The 16618-nt window shown below is 49.3% G+C and overlaps 1 protein-coding gene across 1 annotated transcript in view; it reads left to right on the top strand.

Moving 5' to 3' along the window:
• LZTS1 (leucine zipper tumor suppressor 1) overlaps positions 1-16618 on the top strand; it is a 66711-nt gene that overhangs the window by 687 nt on the left and 49406 nt on the right. The gene's annotated exons all lie outside the window — the stretch shown is intronic.

Raw genomic sequence — 16618 nt, 5'->3', positions numbered from 1 at the left:
TGCAGTTGGAGGTTTAGATTGTCCCACTGAAGGAATAGGTCACAGGGGCTGAGATCGATAGAGAAGGTGGGTGATGAACCTGGGTATTTAAGTGGCCCCCTGCCTGCTTGGGGCTACCCAGATGGCGCTGGTGGTAAAGAACCTCCCTGCCAATGCAGGTTAGAGGTAAGAGACACCGGTTCGGTCCCTGGCTTAGGAAGATCCCCTGGAGGAAGGCATGGCAACCCACTCCAGTATCCTATGGACAGAGGAGCCTGGAGGACTACAGTCCACGGGGTCTCACAGAGTCGGACACGAGTGAAGCAAATTAGCACTGCCTGGACTCATTCAGCCAAAGCAACACACACACAGTCTCCCACCTACACACATATCACATTCATTTCTTTCCCTCACCCACCACAGGCAGCCAGCCCCTCACTCTCTCCCCACTCCCCTACACACACACACTCACCCTTCCACACGCTTAACTCCAGCCTTTAGGGCACAGAACTTAGCAGCAACAGGCACCAACCACTACAGGCTTTCCGGTTGCTGCTCCAAGTGGAAAGGACTAAACTGGGGAGGACCTGAGCGGTCTGCTTGCCCACGATTGTGTCGTGCCTAGGAAAGTACTCCTTATTCATTGATTTCGGGGCCCTAATTTCCCAGGAATGAGCAGTACTTAGGGCGCTGAGCATCTGAAGTGTCTGGGTCCTTGCTCTGGCCTTCCAGCCACATCCTCTCGCTGCCATCAGCTGTTCTGTTCTGGTCTTGGGTACTGGCAAACTAGTAAGGAGTTACCTCGTCCTGGAAAGCCCTTGGCAGGAGCTGTGCCAGATAAGGATCTCCTGAAGCCACATGGTGGGAGCTGAAATGCCCTGCTTGAGAGATAAGCTATCTGCTTGGCACTTCTTCCTGCGTCCTGAAAAAGAGCCTGTGTGTAGGGGCAAGGGAGCGTTTGTAACCTGAGCTTCCTCTGAGTTCAAAAACAATTTTCCCTGGGCATGTTGGGGGAAATATAGGTGCTGAAAGTCTGTGGGTATATGTATGCACGTGAAGATGTGTAGCAGAGACAGTGATTACAGGCAGGAAGCATGTTTATGTTCAGGGGTGGAGGAGAGAGGAATCTATGGTTGAAGTCTGTGGACAGAGGCATACACACTAATCAGGTGTGGCATTTACACCTTGTATTTATCCAGAGCCTTTCTTCTTGAGGTATTTTCTGTGCATCATAGACGTTATCTCATTTGTTATCTCCCTTACCCTTGAGACATAACTACCAGGTGAGCATGGAGCATCGCTGACTCTCTGTGTTCTGACAGTGAAAAAAGTGAGGCCACAGAGCGGCAGGACTTTCCTGAGGTCCACAGTTCATGGGAGCAAAGTCAGGCATAACGAATAGGAGTCCAAGCAGAAGGGATCAGGGCTGGGTGGATGTGAGCCAGGGACACTCATCTGTTGGTGATGAGAAGAAACTCAGGTTGGAAAAGAAGGGTGTCTCTTTGAAGGTTCCAGCATGTGAGCAAGAGGGAGGATGGGACATTTGAGATGGTGGGGTTTTTGAATGTTGATGGCAGCCTCCGTGCTTCACAAGGTAGAACCTGTTTTAATAGTTCAGCTTCTGCTCCTGTCTGTCTATAGGAAGAGCCCCTTGTCTGCCCATGCGTCCCTGTGGATATGTGTCAGGATAGTTGCTGTTGAAGGGGGGTGGCTGGGTAGTATGGCTTGGGGAGAGCCAGTGCATTGGGACCATGTGAGGGAAAAGTTTGCTGAGCTATTTTGAGAAACCATGCATCTGCCTATATGGCCACAGAGATAGATGGGCTCTAGCTATGGAAAAATGGCTTTCTGATCCCAAAAACACAGGTATACTCCTTTGCACTTTTTCAACATTCATTTTAAAAATATTCATTCGGTGTCTACAAAAGGCAAGGCCCTGGGCCTGAAAGTGAGTCTACAAGGATGAATAAACCGGTGATGGCAAGCCAGTGGTTACACAGCTTACAGACTAGTGTAGTGGGAAATATTTAGCAACATTTAATACCCTTCACTAAGTACCCTGTGTGCCCAGTACTTTTGGCTCATTATCTCCTTTAAATCTCAGCACAGCCCCACAGGGTATGTATGATTATTAGAGGAGGAGACTTCAATCCCATTGCCAGGATAGGAAATAGAGAAGCAAGGGTTTCAGCTCAGCTTAGCGCTGACCCTGGCTCTTTGCACATTCTTCTGTTACTTTTGAACATGTTTCTTCTGTGCAAAATATTTTTGCCCTCTTTCTCTACCTCTACCCAACTAGCCCCTGTTTGCACTTCAGGTTTTAACCATACAGGATCAACTCCTCCAACAACTTGTCCCTTCTGTCTTTAAGTCTGGGTCACCTGCCTTCCCGTCATTCCTTGCTCTCCTGGCATTTACCCACAGGCTCCTGAAGAGCCTCCAAAGTTCCTACAGGCAGAGATTGTGTCATCAATTCCCAGTTCAGAGTAGTGTTTGGCTTCTAGGAGGAAGTCCTTAGGAAATGCGTGTTTAATAAAATAACTGGACAGAAAAGAGGTATCAGAGACTTGGTGGGAGCACTTTTCCCAGCATCAGGTTTCTGCTGAAGGACACTTGACTGGCATGACCTCTGATTTTCCTGTCTGTATTACTGGGCCAGCTGTTTCAGGGCTTCTGCCTAACTGGAGCTCCTCCATCCTGATTCCTGCCTGCGGTAGTTTGGGAGCCTAAAGAAAACCCAGCCTCCACCCACCCTGCCAGCCTACGCACTATATCTCCAGGTCCTTCGACCGAGAAGTATAATTATACAAGTAGGAGGTGATAGGTGTGATCTAGATTTGAGGTTTCAAAATCCTGCAGTTGGAACCCCCAGGGGGGCAGTGGTTCCAGGGCAGTGATGAGGTGTTTCTGGGGTCTGGCCAACAAACCTGGGAAATCTTTCCAACTGCCTGGGAAATCTTTAGACGATTTACATGGTGGGTCACTGAGCTGGCTTTTGAATAGATTTTTGTGCTGCTGCAGTTTAAAAAACATTGTTCTGGAATGGACACTCTCACAGTTCTGCTGGGAGTATGAGTTGCTCCCATGCTTGGGGAGGTCATTAGGCTGTGATTTGCCCAAGGTCACACCGTTCAGAGTCCGGTGACTCCTTTCCCATGCTCTTTGCCCCACCCTGTTATTCCTCGTGTCAGGATTTCACATGCTTTCTCAGGGATCCTTGATGATTTTCATTTTCCTTTCAAAGATCTTCACCCAAGTTTGAAAATCTCATGTGTCGCATTCTTTAATGCTTGTGCTCAGTCGTGTCTGCCTGTTTTATGACCCCATGGATTATAACCCACCAGGCTCCTCTGTCCATGGAATTTTCCAGGCAAGAATACTGTAATGGGTTGCCATTTTCTTTTCCAGGGGATCTTCCCAACTCAGGAATCAAACTTGCATCTCCTGTATTACCAGGCAGATTGTTTACCACTGTGCCACCAGGGAAGCCCAGTTTATCCCTCATCTCCCTGGCACCTTATATGGAGGTGCATGCGTCCTAAGTTGCTTCATTATTAAAGGTCTTATCCATGCAAGGTGCCAGGGTGATGGGGGATAAACAAAATGACTAAATAATGGTCTGGCTAAATAAAACTTGTGATGAGGATTGAAGAGGAGCCAGCCCCCATGAGTCAGTGACAAGTACGTTGAAAACTAGATCGGGACAACTTTGAACATGGCAGCTGTTCCCCAGGAGGGAGGTAAGCTAGAAGACTCTAGGGTGGAGGTGGCTGTGAAAGAGACTTTGAAGTTGAACCTAAGGAAGAAATTTATACCTTCCCTATAGAGAGGAAGCATAGCAGCAACAAGGTCATAGCTCCCAGATGCAAGCTCAGAGTCCAGGAGATGAGTCTCTCTCTCCAAGGGGAGCCCCTGAGGGAGCCTGTTACCTCCTTTTAACTGGCTTGACCAGCCACGCAGACCAGACAAAACTGGGCAATGGCGGTTGGGGAGGTAACTCTGCTCTTTACAACTGCCTCCAGCAAAGCCAGTGTATAGCTTAGCCACGGATGGGCTCTTCCAGGGGTCTGGAAAAGTCGGCCTGCTGACTGTCAGCCAGAGTCAGGTGGGGTGAGTTGGGCTTCTAGCTGCTGCTGCTTTGCATAGTTGCCTGTGTATCTGCAATCTCCATCCTACTTCTCTTTCTTACTTCCTGCCAGATGATAGGCTCCCACCAGACAGCCTGACCATCCCTGGGTTTCCTATTGTAATGATTTTAATATCACTTTTTAACTTCAAAAGGATTATTATTATTATTTACAACTCTGAGATTTCTTCTGCAATTTGACAGATGAGAAAATTAGATGAGAAGTAAAGGAGTTTTACCCAAGACTTTAAGTGGAATGCTCAGGGTTGAACTGGGCCATCTTGACTCCCAATCCGAGCAGTAACCATGCAGCCGAATTAAGTAAATAGATTTAGGTTCAGTGAATTGTTGTCAAGTGTTTAACGTACAGAAAGAAGAAAGATTTTTAAAATTATAAGAACTTGTTTACTTCCATATTTATTATAATTCAAGCTTGATGAAAGTCTTAGACTTTTCTCCCCTTTTTCTGTTCACCCCCTTCTTATCCCCAAGCACTTGTTATGCATATAGCTTAAGCTCAATAAACAAGAAATAAGAAGTATCTGGCATAATGGCATCTCTACTTGAGATGCACTTTAAGGAATGAAATGTATTTTATGTCGGTTCTTTCTCTTTATAGCTAGTCAGCTCATAAGGTTTAGTCCATGCCGTGTTGAAATTATGCAGATTTTGTCTTCACAGAGTCTGAATTAACGATGTTTCATTGGAATACCGAGTTTTCATCTATAATCTAATTCAGTGTTCCCACCTTTTCCATATGCAACAAAGTCCTAAACTAAAATGGGATTAGCGGTCTCTTCGTTGGTAATGTGAGCAGCGTGTGGAAACCAGACTTCAGGGGTGGTCACATACGGAGCCTGCCTCCCAGATGACAGAATTGGATGGAGGGTTGGTGGCAAGAGAGTGCGGTGGGGCTCCAAGTAGGGGAGGCAGGGGAGTGGGAGGAATGGGGAGAGGGTGAAAGAGACAGAGGAGAGAGTGAGTGTGTGTGTTTATGTGCGGGTGCATACGTGCCCTAACAGCTAAAACTAATTGTCCTAATCAGTCCAGCAGAGAGGTGATTTTTCTTCGTAAGTGACAGGCCAAATTGGTGTCTAAACAGATGTGATGTGGGTTTCGTCCAGCGTCTGGAACAAAGGCAGGAAAGAGCCGCCCTCCCCAGATCACCCACAGATTTGCTTCCATGTCAGCTAATCACTGTGGAAGAAGAGAACTGCCTTTAAGATGGCTGTGGGCAGACATGTGCGCGCACACACACACACACATACACACACACACACATCCCATGCATTCTCATCATCTCTTCATCTCAGGTAAGCTCTCCTCTGATACCCACCACACTTGCAGTCACATCCCATAATACCAGTCCTCAAGACTCCTGGCTGGCCTGCCCTGCAAGCCCCACACCAGTGTCCACCTGAGTTGGCCTCTCTCTGGGGCGTGGTCCACAGCATACTGGGGGCAGCCCCTTCCCCCAAAACCACAGGACCTCTGTTTCTTCCATGCCCAGAGCAGTCTGTCCAGTTCCTGTCAGCCCCTCAGGGCTATAGATCCTCTGAGGCCCCAGCATCCATTAGAAGAAGGACCTAACTAGTGAAACTGCCAGCCCCAGGGGTGTACAGGAACATGGGCCCCTCAAAGACATCCAAAATAGAGCTGAGATTGGGGGTGGGCATGACTCTGAAAATGAATTGGCATTTCAGGACAAGTCCTGCCCCTCACATGACCTAACCTCCCTGCACAGGCTGCCAGGCAGCTGAGGCAGTCCCTGCCCTAGGCACCTGGGCAGGGCTGTGCACTTGGCTCACTGGTCTGTTGGCTTTGGGGGCATCTTCACTCTCCTTGCTGTTTGCAAAGCTATTTGCTGCTAAATCACCCTCCTCCTGGCACCCCGGACTGCTAAATTGGTCTCAACTTGCTGTACTTCCACCCACCACCTTAGTCATTATTCGCTGGCAGCATTCAGAGAGTGGGTGGAAAGCAGCCGAACATTATATTCCTGCTGAAGAGAGAGAGAATTGAGCATAGGCATGCAAGGAAAGGGGAGAGGGAAGGAGGTAAGAGAAAGCAAAGGAGGCAGGAGAACAAAGCTCAGGCTTGCCGGCACCTGTCCCTTTGACCCCAGCCACCCTGGGTGGTGGGGCAATGGGCCATAGGTGAGTGGGTGCTGGACTATTAGGAGACCCAGGCCTTCCAGGGTGAGAGGGGTACGCTCACTACTGGGGCTGCCCTGACCAGTCTGGTCCTTTCTTTCTCCCTTGAACATCTGTTCCCATAAATTAAAATGTAACTTATATATCCTTCCTCCCTGCCTAGTTGATAAACTTTTAAAATTTTATTTTTAGCAATATTGCAAGGGTGGGATCTTAGTTCCCCATCCAGGGATTGAACCCAGACCCTCAGCAGTGAGAGCCTGGAGTCCTAACCACTGAACTGCCCAGGAATTCTCAGAGATAAACTTATTAAAAAGGAAAGTGTGTCATGCCCCCTGTGCCTAGCACCAGGCCCTGGACATACTCAGGGCTGAGCCCCACATAGTCGAGATTGAGGGTAGTGAGGGCTATGGTGGTCCTTCCTAGCCAGCCATTTCAGGTCTCCCTCCCTGGTGGCTCAGACAGTAAAGAATCCACCTGCAATTCAGGAGATCCAGATTTGATCCCTGGGTGGAGAAGATCTCCTGGAGAAGGGAATGACTACCCACTCAGGTATTCTTATCTGAAGAATTCCATGGACAGAGGAGTATGGGGGGCTACTGAGAGACTAACACTTCCTTACCTGCTGCCCTAGGACCATAGGGTCTGGGATCTCAGGCACATGAGAAGAGGAGGAATCCCAAGGGAGCTTTCAGGGCTTGGTCTCCTATCTGGGTGAGGAAGTTTCAGGGAGGGAAAGGGTTAATACCACAAAAGAACAGAACAGCTAAGAAAGCAGAAACCTGGAGGCCCTCCGTCCTGGCATGGAAGGTCCCGTGATCTCCAGCCAGGGGTCAAGACTGTCATGGAGAGAGGTCACCCAGTGCCTGGGCAGTGCAGTGGGGCTGGTGGGAGGTGGACAGCAGAGTCAGTTCTCGTCAAACAGCAGAGACAGCATCAGGCAGAGCAGAGTGACCTTGACAGGAGGCTCTCTGAGTCACTGATAACATTTGTTTGGTCTCTTGGGAGAGGTTGGAAGAACTCAGTGCCAACCCCAGCTGGCTTAAAACCTGGTGGGCCCATGACCTGGCCTCCTTTCCCTCCCACCCTTTTCTCAAGGAAGAAAATGGGAGAACCCTGTGAACAGAAGCCTCTGCACAGCTAGGGAGGTAGGGACACCAGGGAACCATGCTGAGAATATCAAAGGGCATAAGTCTGGGTGAAGGAGCCCTGAACCTGCCCTTGACCTTCCACCAATAGCTCAGAGACAGCGCCTGGAGGATGCCTGGGCCACATCTGCCTCAGCACCTTAGCAGTCAAGAGGTCAGGGCAGCAGAGGTTCAGAAGGACAGTTGGGCAACCAGGGCACCTCTTGACCCATGGCAACCTTCAGCTAACTCAGCCTCAGCTCCTGTCTGCTCCCCCGCCTGCCCAGCATCTCAGCAGCAAGCCTGCCTGCCCTGGAGGAGGGAGGGAGGGATTAGACTGTGCTCATATCTCAGGGAGACAACCTCCCCCTCCTTGCTGATCAAATTCCCCCAGCCCCTACGCCTTGTCGGCGCCGGCAGGCAAACCGCACTGCAGGCAGGTGGGGAAAACAAGAGCCAGTGGGCAGAGCCCCCAGCCCTCCACCTGCACAGAGAAGGGAGGGCCCCAGCCCAGGGACCCAGGAAGGCACCCCAGCTGCCGGCGCCCCTCCCCTCAGAGGGCCTGCAGCTGCCCTGCTCAAAGGCTCTGGGCCAGCTGCAGTCGGGCAAGGACAGGATGCTTGGCTTTTCCCGAGCCGATGTCTCATCTACAAGGATAACCAGGAGTGCAGCGCTGTCAGAGTCCCCAGGCCTCCTAGCAGTGCCTCAGCCATCTGCTGACTTAGAACCTTCTCTAGATGATAGACTCACTTCTATGGTAGAGCTGTCCCAGGACCATCGTGGCCAGGGTTCCAAGATTTATTAGGAAACGAAAGAGCCTTCTTTGAAGAAGTGCAACCTACTCTGCATAAAACACAAAGTCTCTGGGTGGAAAGGCCCCTTAAATATCTTTTTTTTTTTGACCACACCACAGGGCTTACAGGGATCTTAGTTCCCTGACCAGGGATCAAACCTGTGCCCTTGGCAGTGAAAGCACAGAGTTCTAACCAATGGACTGCTAGAGAATCTCCTTAAATCCCAATCTATCCACATCAAAATCTTCCTCAAGTCTTTTTTCTACTTACCCCTAAGAGCTGCTGTATCAGAATCCAGGAACACAATTCATTCTCTTTTAGTTTCATCTTTTAAAGTCACAGAATGCTAGGTTTGTGTCAAATACTCTGCTGAATCCTGGAGCATCCTGTATTGGGACAGGAGACAGACACATTTTACAAAACCACAGTACAAAGCCCAGCTGGTCTAAAATTGTCTTGGAAGATTTGAGAAGGACCCTGTGGGTTGGGTGTGATTCAAAGAGATGGGGGAGTGGGTGGCACAGATAGGGACCTGAAATGGCAGGGAGACAAAAGCAAGTTGAGTTAGATCAAGAATGGTCTTGTGCTCCTGGGTCACAGTTTGGCAGGCAGCGTGGAGCCACGGAAGTCCTAGGGAGAAGAGTGACATTGAACAGACCTTGGTTTTGAGAAGTTCATCTAGCAGCAGAGTGTAGGATGGATTTGAGGTAGAGAGGCTTCTTTCTAGAAATAACATTTATTAGAATGCTTTTCTAGTCTCCTCCCATGTCCCAGTTGATGGCACATGTTCCCAGAGATCCCACGCAGTCTGGAAACATAGTGTGGCCGAGGCTTCAAGGAGAGAGGAGTTCCTAGTCCAGGTTCAAAGGTCAGAGGTCAGTGTGCAGGGTCTAGGCCTTATTTATGACAGAAGATACAGGGAACACCTCATAGCTTTGGACCTGGAAGAAATCAAGGAGGATGAGGGAGTGGGTGGGGCAGGGGGAGGGATCTTTTGGCTGTGATGGGTCTTCATTGCTACAAGAGGGCTTTCTCTCGTTGCACGAGCAGAGACTGCTCTTCATTGCAGTGTGCGAACTTCTCATTGCAGTGGCTTCTCTTCTTTCAGTGCACAGGCTCTATGCATGGGCTTCAGTAGTTGCGACCCTTAGGCTTGGTTTCTCCGCAGTATGTGGTATCTTCCCAGGCCAGGAATCGAACCAGTGTCCCTTGCATTGCAAGATGAATTCTTAACCATAGGACCACCAGGGAAGCCCAGGGCTTTTTGTTGTTGTTGTTTTTTAATGGATGGAGACAGAGACTTAGGCAGGAAAGGGACTTACTTGCTCAGGGTCCCACAGCTAGTTTGTGTAGAACCAGGACTGGCGCTCCCACTTCAGACTCCTTTCATTCACCCACTGCTAATTGTAGACAAAGACTGGGGGCTAGTAAGATGCATCAGGTCCTCCAACCTGGGGCATCAGGAAGGTTTGCCCAAGGGCACGTCTGAGAGCTTGTCAGTAGTGGGATGCTCTCAGTCTTTGAGGCATTCTCCTTGTATGCCAGAGACAGCTGATACCCACAGTCTCCATTTTTCTCTCTTGTCTTGTTTCTCTGAGTGCTTCAGATGCTTTATTTCCTTCTCTTCCTCTGATGGTTCCTTTGTCTTAAAAGTTCTGAGGGGCTCCTGGCTAACATGAGAGTGAGGTTTACGAGGCCATTGGCCGTAGTTACCAGTTGCCGTCTTTCAAAAATGAGAAATGAGGTCTCTGCCTCTGTCTCACATGTGCTCAGTTTAAATGAGAAGGTTTGTTGTTGCTATTCAGTTGCTAAGATGTGTCTGACTCTGCAACCCATGGACTGCAGCGTGCCAGGCTCCTCCATCCTTTACTATCTCCCAGAGTTTCCTCAGATTCATGTGCATTGAGTTGGTGATGCCATCCAACCATCTCATTCTCTGTTGCCTCCTTCTTCTTTTGCCTTCAGTCTTTCCCAGCATCAGGGTCTTTTCCAATGAGTCAGCTCTTCGAATTAGGTGTCCAAAGGATTGGAGCTCAGTTTCAGCTTGGGACATTGAAATGGGAAGATTGCAGGTGCCAGCAGTGACTGTAGCCACCCAGCATGTTTGATGCCACATCAGGAGAGACTCCTGGACAGGAGGCAGGTGTGCATTCCAGGGCCTGGAGGGGCCGGTCTCATCAATCAGGGACCTCCTTCAGTTTCAGAAGGACAGGGTGCCAGGGGTCCCCTGCCCTTACCTCTGAAGCTCTTGGAACACCATTCCCCATCTTCCTCTGGAAGGTTCCTCAAGCAAGATATCTACCCAAGAGCTAGCTACCTCTTACCTGCTAAAACCTGGCTAGCCAAGGGAGGGGCAAGGCTGTGGCAGTGTCCTGTGAAGTCTCCAGTGAGGTGTCACCTGGAGACAGATTCTTTCTCCCAAAACACTCCAGCCCCTGCCACATGCTCTTAGGCTCCCAGAGCAGTTCTTTCTCACCTGGATGGCAACCTTCAGCTCTAGTAGAGAGAGTAGGGAAATCCTAATAGAGGTAAAGCATAGATTTTTTTCATGCTTGCCAGTACTATGGATGAGTCTGGGAGGGGACAGCAGAAAGAATGTATGTTTGGGAATCAGACCAGCGTTCACATCTCAGCTCTGCTACATAAGAGTTGTGCGTGATATTGGGCAAGTCACTTAGCCTCTCTGAGCCTTAGTTGTCTCATCTGTAAGATTTTTTGTGTCCCACATAGAATTTTTATGAAAATTGCAAGAGTGAGTATAAGTCAAAGCATGTGAAACATAGTAGGAGCTCAGTTTATGTCAGTCTTATCCCCTTTCCATCAGCTCCAAGGGCAGAAACCCAGCAGGAGGCTGAGTTGTCCATGCAGAAGGGTCATGAACCCTTGGTCCAGGTACATGGCCAAGGGGTCAGGCAATGATGCCTATGACAGCTTCCCTCTTGTCTGCTCACTCTGGCGAAAGCGGGTAATTGTAACTGAAAACAGATGGGAGGGAATCCCTACCACCTCTGTTACTCTGGATCTCCATCGCCATTGTCAAATTGACTACATTAAAATTGACTTATAAAATTATATAGAACAGATGAACAGGACATCTTTGACTGCTCTGACACCAAGGCTCAGCACTGAAAGTGAATCTCTTGCTCACATTGTGCTAAATCGCTTTAATAGTGTCTGGCTCTTTGAGACCCCATGGACTATAACCCTCAGGCACCTCTGTCCATGGAATTTCCCAAGCAAGAATACTGGAGTGAGTTGCCATGCCCTTCTCCAGGGGATCTTCCCCACCCAGGGATCAAACCCCGTTCTTCTGTCTTGCAAGCAGATTCTTTTCCTTGTGAGCCACCAGGTAAGCCCTGATGCTCACATTGGCTTGTACCAAATGTGTGTGCAGAGGAGGATGAGCGGAGAGGGGGGTACTCAGAGACCTTGGGGTTTTCTGCTGCCTCAGGAAGACCCCACAAAGCCATCTTGTGCACGTGTGTGGGGCAGAGTTTAGGAGAGGAAGATTTCTTCCCAGGGTGAATGGCTGGAGAGAAGCGGTTTAAATTGCATCCCTTTCTTTCTCCTGCCTCTGGCTTCAAAGGCAATGTCGTTACGATCTGGATGTTTTCTGGATTAGGTAGCACGTATGGTCAGGAAAGGGGGAAGAAAGAAAACAAATAAAATGAAACTTCTGTCTCTGTACTCTGTCCGTGGGAGATGCACAGCTGCAAGACGGTCCAGGTCTGGCAGAGACTCCCATAAGAGGATGCAAAAGGCTGAGGGGGTTGAATTCCACATTGGAGAATCTGAGGAACATTTATTCAAATGGCAACCCACTCCAGTGTTCTTGCCTGGAGAATCCCGGGAACGGCGGAACCTGGTGGGCTGCTGTCTCTGGGGTCGCACAGAGTCGGACATGACTGAAGCGACTTAGCAGCAGCAGCAGCAGCAGTGGCACTTAAGTCTTCCCAGGTGGCTCAGAGGTAAAGAAACTGCCTGCCAATGCAGGAAATGCAGTTTCCATCCCTGGGTCGGGAAGATCCCCTGGAGAAGGGCGTGGCAACTCACTTCAATATTCTTACCTGGAGAATTCATGGATAGAGAAGCCTGGTGGGCTACAGTCCATGCAGTTGCAAAGAGTTGGACATGACTGAAGTGTCTGAACATGCACGCATGCACACAAATGGTACTTAAGATGGGAGCAGGCAGCCTGAGGGGACCCAGGAAAAATGGCTCCTTTTTGGGACAGAGTCAGTTTCAGGATCCCATACCTGAGTCCCCTCTAGTGAAACAAGCAAACTGGTGTTTCATGCTCCTTCCAGGAGAGCTCAATATTGCCTTCTTTCTCCTCCTCCTCTGTGGTTGTGTGTGTGTGTTTGTGTGTAAATATTCATTTTTTTAAGCTGCATTGGGTCTTAGTTTTGTCATGAAGATTTTTCTGTGCCCTGTGGATCTTTCCTTGTAGTGCCTGGGCCCTCTAGTTATGGTGCAGGCTTAGTAGCTCTGAGGCTTGTAGGATCTTAGTTCCCCGACCAGGGATCAAACCCTGGTCCCCTGCATTGAAAGGCAGATTCCTAACCACTGGACCACCAGGAAAGTCCCTGTGTGTGTGTTTAGTGAAGAAAGCTTTCCCGTGGTAATGGCATGACCCAGAAAATTGAGGTGACTTCCTCTACCTGATCTGACATTAGGTCTTATCTTCAGAGTCCAGCAATTTCTCCATTCTAGCATGTTGGGATCTGTTGAGGACAGAGCACCTGGCTTTTAGGAGCTTTTGGGAGAGGGGATGCTAACTCAGCTGAGGGGCCAGCAAGTGCTAAGACTAAGAGAACATGAAGAGACCTCAGTGAGCTGCCCAGAACAAAGGAAGCCATGGGACTTGCCTCCAGGCTGTCTCTGTCTCCTCCTTTAAATTAAGGGATGGTGGGAACCTCCCTTGAACCTTGGAGACGTAGTTCAAAGGACTGCCCTCTGCACCATCCCAGGCCGGCAGCTATTAAACTCCCACTTGACCTTGCTTCTTGGATTCAGAAGCTGAGATGTAGAGCTTGTGAAAGCCACATGAGGCAACCCAAAATTAGGTCTTGTCTCATTGGCATGATGTGATTTTAGGGAAGTCTGCCAAGAGTCGGATATAGTGGTGTATGTTAAGATTCTCCACCCAGCAGGGCCGCAGGGAAATGTGTCCTAAGACAGGAAGTTAAGATGAAGAGATGACAACAGTAGCCCAGAACCCTTCTTCCCTCGCTTTCTTCCCTGCCATCCTTCCACCAGCAGCAAGGACCGTGCTCTATTGCCTGGCGCAGGAATGGCTGAATGATAGGGATAAGGAGGCCATGGCAGTTTCTGGGAGCAACAGCACTGTCTTTCCTGCCTTGCACAGGCCTGTCCAGGCTGCTCAGCATTTTTTGAGGCCACAGGAGCAAAGGGACTCCAGTGATCAGCCGCTTCTGAGGACCAGAAAGGCCTTTCAAGATCTCAATCTTTGCGACAGATATGTTGCCACCATGAGGGAGAGTCTGGTTTCTAAGAGTGGTAACTGTAAAGGTTTCTTTGGCCAAAAAATCTCATCTCAGGGTGTTCAGCATGTACCCGATCCCTTGGGAAACTGAGCATTGCTGCTGGGTGCATACCAGCCTTGGCACTGCTCCATGTCACTCTCCGTGCCCTCAGCCGCTAAGTGGAGGTGGTACCCTGGATTCCTCAGCTCTGTCCTCCCCTCTCCCCTCCCTGGACTCAGGTGAAAAAGAAACCCACAAGGGTTCTTGTTAGCAAGGAGATCAAACCAGTCAATCCTAAAGGAAATCAACCCTGAATATTTATTGGAAGGACTGATGCTGAAACTGATGCTCCAATACTTTGGCCACCTGATGCCAAGAGCCAACTCATTAGAAAAGACCCTGATGCTGGGAAACATTGAGGGCAAAAGGAGCAGGGGAGATAAAGGATGAGATAGTTGGATGGCATCACTGACTCAATGGACATGAGTTTGAGCAAGCTCCAGGAGGTGGTGAAGGACCGGGAAGCCTGCTGTGCTGCAGTCCATGGGGTCGCAAAGAGTCAGACACAACTTAGTGCTAAACAACAACAAGGAGGTGGTGACGAAAACAGCCTGAGCTGAACATGGAGGCAAAAGATAAGGGGTGGCCCAAAGGAGCATTAAAGCCAGAGACCCCAGAAATGCCTCCAGGGGAGACAGACAAGGCTCATCCATACCTGGCCCTGAGCAGGTGTTAGCTGGCTGGGACCCAGGGGGCTTACGGGGCACAAGGAGGTGGCTCCAGCCGCACCCCAACCTCTGACCTTCTGTATCACCCTAACAAGATGCTGGACATACTGAACCATGTTTTGACTCTCCTCCTCTCCTTGAATATGCTGAGTTCTTCCTGCCTGGCAGACTCTTAAGTCCCCAGGGATATCAGTGTCCTTGGGAGCTTACTATCTATTGGTCAGATCCGTGATTTCTAAGCACTTTAAGAACAATATTGACTAACAATGGATACTGATTACTCACCTTAAAAAAAAAAAAATCTAATAGCTCAGAGGTAAAGTATCTGCCTGCAATGCAGAAGACACAGGATTTGTGGGTTGGATTGCTAAGTCAGGAACATCCCCTGGAGGAGGAAATGGTAACTCAGTCCAGTACTCTTACCAAAGAATCCCATGGACAAAGGAGCCTGGTGGGCCACAGTCTACAGGGTTGCAAAGAGTTAGACACAACTGAACACAGCACACACAGTCTCTAAAGGTCCAAAATGGAAGTGTCTCCAGTTCCTTAGATAATGAAGGAAAAGAAATAGAGCCCAGGGAAAGTTGGAGAAAAATATATCAAGAGTTTGAGCCTAGGGTTAGACCCCCAAAAGTATCTTGATTTACCAAATCCTGTATGTTGAATAAACAAAAACAAAAACTAGCTGCCATTTACTAAGCTTTTAATTATATCCTGACTAATTTGCAAATAAAACATCACAAGAGAAAGAGACATATTACGTTAATTAGGCTTATCTGGTACTTTATATTACCTGGAAAAAGTCTTAGGTTATATTGTATGGGTGAACGTTATTAATATAAGTATTTTAGAAATTACATGAAATTTAAGAAAATATGATATGTCTTGGTATAATGTTACTGTAATTCTTATTATCCTATAATGTTGTGTGAAACAGAAGTAACTGAATTTTCTTGTCAATTTCATTGTAACAAACTCTCATTTGATCTTTAAAAAAAAAGTCAGTCAGTACATACAGAAACCTTATGGAGTAGGTACTAAGGTCAGCCCCAGTTTACAAGCAAGGAACAGAAGCTTACAGCAAGGTCCCAAGACTAGGGATGAAAGGGGTTAAAGGAGATTACAGACCAACCCGGGGTACAGGGGTTGGTGAAAGAGCAAACATAGTTAAGATGAAGTCTAGAGGAGCCTGCAAGCCTGGGTGGGAGCTGGCTTCCCTGACTGGCGGTGAGGTCTGCCCTGAGCCAGGCCCTGCATGCCCGACCCTGACGCTGTTGGAGGTAAAGAACTAGTGTTCTGTTGGCCTCAGCCAGGTTCAAAGTCAGGCATGGCCACTTGGTAGGTTTCAAACCCAAGGCCTCATTTTCTGCCTCTGTCAGACGGGGATAATAATGGTGCCCTCTCAGGGCACCTTGGGGTGCAGCTTGCAGCCCATCGTGTATGTATAGTGCTTAGCCCAAGACCTGAGGAGACAGCAGTGGGAGCTTGAGAAGAAACCAGTCCTCCTGCTGGACATCCTCAGATTCTGCAGTTCAGCTGAGCGCTCTCCTCTGGCCAGAGGAAATGGAAGGAGAAGCCGGCTGTCCCCCACCTCCAGCCTTTCCTGGCAGCAACCCCCTTCCTAAGCTGTGGGAGGCTGGTGATCAGCCTGTTCAGAGGAGGCTCCTGACTGTATCCAGGTCCTGATTCTTCAGCGAGGCAGAAACTCAAACACCCCCCAACTGTGCAGGGGAGGGAGGGAGCTGGAGGGAAGGAATTCCTGCTCTGGTAATCTGCCATCACAGACAGCAGCTTCACTCCCTCTCCTCTCTGGACAGAAGAGAAAAGCTGACTTGGAGGTGGAGGAGGCAGGGCCACGTGCTGGAGGCCCAGAGAGGGGAGCTGAGCAGGTCAGTCCAGCCCCCTCCCCTCACCCTGAGGACCTCACCAGGAGCAGCTGAGTGGAAAAGACCCTATCCTGCCTGGTGGTGGCTCAGGTGCAGGTGGCCTGAGGGAGAGGCAGGCAGCCAGGACTGCATTCTTCCTCCCCCTTCTCCCCCACCACTCCAACTCTGGAGCTCTGCTGAGGTCACCCTGCCTCTCATGTCCTAAAGGTGACATCGCTCTGCCAAGTAGGGAGGCCAAGTCAAGAACCAGGCAAGCTCGGGAGCACTTTGGGGAACCAGGAAGTAAAGGAGAATACAAGGGAGGGAGAGAAAAAGAGTAGGTGGCCAGGTTTATAGATT

The sequence above is a fragment of the Bubalus kerabau genome, chromosome 4 (assembly GCF_029407905.1).
Source record: "Bubalus kerabau isolate K-KA32 ecotype Philippines breed swamp buffalo chromosome 4, PCC_UOA_SB_1v2, whole genome shotgun sequence".
Classification (NCBI taxonomy): Eukaryota; Metazoa; Chordata; class Mammalia; order Artiodactyla; family Bovidae; genus Bubalus; species Bubalus kerabau.
This window is presented reverse-complemented; position numbering and strand designations above follow the sequence as displayed.